We start from the raw sequence: 3,700 nt of genomic DNA on the forward strand, positions 1-3,700 counted from the left end.
CTTTCACCAGCCAACTCAGCAGCACATCAGAATGAGCTTATATAGGGGGGCACGGTGGCTCAGTGGTAGCACTGCGCCTCACAGCTAGAAGGTCCTGGGTTCGATTCCCACCTGGGACGCTGTGAGCGCTGAAGGAATGCGTGCCCGTCTGCATGTCCTCGAGTGCCCACCGCCCGGGTGGGGTCGTCAAAAGGGCCTTTCTGTGTGGAGTTTGCATGTTCTCCCCGTGCCTCCCGGGGGTTTCCTTCATATAGGAACCCCCTTCACCAAAACATGCAATATCCTGGTTGCTGATGTGGTTCCTCCTCTGGTCGTTAAGGGCGCCTGTTCGGAGGGAGGGGAACTGGTTGGAATAGCGTGAACCTCCCTCGTGCTATGTCCTACCAGTGAAGCTTCCTCTGTCAGGTGAAAAGAAGCGGCTGGCTAACTGCCCATGTCTCGGAGGAAGCATGGAGCCAGTTTCGGCTCTCCCCAGATCAGCAGAGGGTGGAGCAGCAACCAGGATAAATAAATTAAATTAGCACTAATGGGGGATAAAAATGGGATAAAAAATCGGGGGGAATTATTAAAAAAAAAAGGGAAAAAAAAGAGAAAAGAATGAGCTTATATGAAAATGTGTGTCCAAAGGCTTGCAAAACTAATTTGTGCGTGGTGTGTGTGTGTGTGTATGTGTGTGTGTGTGTGTGTGTGTGTGTGTGCGTGTGCGTGTGCGTGCACACACCACAGGAGATCTGCAGGCGTCCCCAGTTCATTGTGGATGGAGCCACACGCACAGACATCTGCCAGGGAGCTCTGGGTGAGTCCAACTGTTCCACTTTGACTACCGCATGTCATGACAGCTGAGAGAGAGAGAGAGAGAGGAGAGAGAATAGGGAGGAGAGAGAGAGAGAGGGGGGAGAGAAGAGGAGAGAGAGAGAGAGAGAGAGAGAGGGGAGAGAGAGAGAGAGAGAGAGAGAGAGAGGGAGGAGAGAAGAGGAGAGAGAGAGAGTGGGGGGAGAGCAGGCCTGGCTCCAGGATGAAGTGACTGAGGGGGCAGTTAAAAATGGCGAGGGGGCAATTTGAAAATGGCCATGGCCAATTTCCAAACATTTGTCTAACTTTTGGAGTGTAGAATGTAAGAATCGATAATAAGTTAAAAAAAACAACAACAACACACATCCATCATTAATTTTCATATAATCTTTCTCAAAGCCACAGGGAGCCACTGGAGAGGAGCAGGTTGCCTACCCCCTGGATCTAAACATACACAGCCCATGGCACACCAATCAAACATTCTCCAACAAACACCAACAAACACCAACAAACACCAACAGACAATTGTCTGTGAATGTTGGCAGATGTTGGAGATTGTTTGAAAGCATGGCACACCGACCAAACATATTCAGCACAACAGTTGTTCTAATTTCAGCCAAATGGTGGCAGTAATGCAACAATAACTATGCCAACTGCCGTAAAACACCAAAGAAGAAGAAGCTGATATTAAAACTAAATAAATGAAACAATTTGAAATAAAATTATCTTTACAAAAAAAATAAAACATTTTTGAGACATTTGCCTGTCCCAAACATGTAAAAAAAGAAACACCAGAAAAATAGAAACTGCACTGTGTTACAGCACATAGAAGATGGCTCAGACTGACAAAGTTAGTTATACATCTGTCGATTAATACAATGATACACCCAGTTTATTTCTTTTGTAGCGACAGATGGCCTTAAACGCCACACTCACGTGACGCTTCTTGAGAGAGAGGTGAGGTAACTGCATCTTTCTGCAGACTTTATCGAGGGACCATGAAGGCGTCATGTGACAGGCAACGCTAGTTGAAGCCTGCCTGGAGGTCCTGCTGATGGCAGCTGCAACAGTGTTTTCTCTGCTATCAACCTGGTTAATCTCGCTATATTCTTCATCACAGCGGGTCGTTACCCACTGTGCACTTAATCGTGCACTAGTTCTGCATAAGCTCTCTCCTTATTTTACTGACGTTCTCAGTGATCACACGGCTGTTTACATGTGTTTCTGAACGGCTAGCTAGTTATTAGCATAGCTCGCTGTTAGCCGTCATGGATGTTCTCTCTCTCCCTCATTATGTAACCTTGCTGCGCATAACATTACTTATTTGCGGGAGTGCATGGGAGAAGTCTCCCGCTAGTGTTGTTGATGCCCAGTGTGATGGCACATGGTTGGCAGAGAAACGTATGTTTGCTGCGTCGCGTGTAACGTAGTTTAGAGGAGGCTCTGCCTCTGACCAAACTGACCAGACAACCGCATGCATTAGGCGCGCATGCGTGAGCTCCGTTTCCATGGATACGCGACTGAAAACATGGGAAGTTACCAGACAACAGCGAACAGCGAACAACGCCGGATTGAACAAGTCGAATCCTGGCAAACATGACAGAACATCGCCGAACATCGCCAAACACGAACAGACAAGGACAGACAGCTATGGCACACCAACCGAACATTTGTCTTTGTTCGTGTTTGTTTGTGTTTGTTTGAGAATGTTCGTTTGGTGTGCCATGGGTTAGGCCCTGGCACACCAATCAAACATTCTCCAACAAACACCAACAAACACCAACAGACAATTGTCTGTGAATGTTGGCAGATGTTCGTGTTTGTTTGAAAGCATGGCACACCGACCAAACATATTCAGCACAACAGTTGTTCTAATTTCAGCCAAATGGTGGCGGTAATGCAACAATAACTATGCCAACTGCCGTAAAACACCAAAGAAGAAGAAGCTGACCAAATGACTTCCGTGTTTACTTCGACCTACACTGCTGAGGGTTGCTGGGTTCACCAAACCCAGGCGTTCAGTGAACCAGAGGTGTCTGGACGTCTGCTTGGTAGCTTCACTCCCAGACGGTGGTATTTGAATGTACCTCCTGAACTGTGCCCGAAATGATTACATTTTTTTCTTCCCATCGTTTGCTGAGAATAAATAAACAATACACGTTACGTAATACATACAAATGTGCGTGCATCTGGCAATGCTGACAACTTACCCCGACACTTTGGACATAACACATATTGTAGCCAATCTTTCACTCGCACATTATGTAACATTAACTATTATTTGTATGTTTCTGTAGCTTATTTGGTTGCAACAAGCTTGTGCAGCTCACAGTTCAAGCTAATGCTAATGTTAAAGCCCCTTACGCTAGCATTAGCTACTTAACGTTAGCCCACTATAAACTCACCAGTAGTGCCGTGTCTTTCAGCAATCTCTCCTATTGCTTTCGCCCGGCTGTTTCGGTTGGAAAATCGTTGAGATGACACATCGTACAACTCTCGTTTTGATTCCCACAGCTCCACCAAGAGTTCCTCTCTTTCCAGCGTCCAAAACGAAGCCATCGACAGCAACAACACAACAGCCAGAAGTTTACTGCTAGCTAGTACTGAGTGTGTGTGCGCGTGTGCGCGAGCTCCGTTTCCATGGATACGCGACTGAAAACATGGTGAACTGACCAGACAACCGCGAACACCGAACAAGCACGGATTGAACATGTTGAATCCGGGCGAACATCACCGAACATCGCTGAACACGAACAGACGAGTACAGACAGCTATGGCACACAAAACAAACATCTATGTGTTCGTGTTCGTTCGTGTTTGTTGGAGAATGTTCGATTGGTGTGCCATGGGCTTTAGAGTGATCCTTCTGACAGCCAATAGAAATCAGCCTGCCACTGTGATGCTTCTC

The 3,700-nt window shown here is 46.7% G+C and overlaps 1 pseudogene across 1 annotated transcript in view; it reads left to right on the forward strand.

Annotated features, from left to right (window-relative positions):
* Positions 1-796, forward strand: part of LOC310771659 (calpain-1 catalytic subunit pseudogene) — a 20,054-nt pseudogene extending 19,258 nt beyond the window's left edge. The window contains exon 3 of the transcript XR_014554030.1: positions 727-796. The product of XR_014554030.1 is annotated as a calpain-1 catalytic subunit pseudogene (transcript). The remainder of the gene's footprint in view (positions 1-726) is intronic.
* The last annotated feature ends 2,904 nt before the right edge of the window (positions 797-3,700 follow it).

This window comes from Poromitra crassiceps, assembly GCF_964638095.1.
Source record: "Poromitra crassiceps genome assembly, contig: HAP1_SCAFFOLD_962, whole genome shotgun sequence".
NCBI lineage: Eukaryota > Metazoa > Chordata > Actinopteri > Beryciformes > Melamphaidae > Poromitra > Poromitra crassiceps.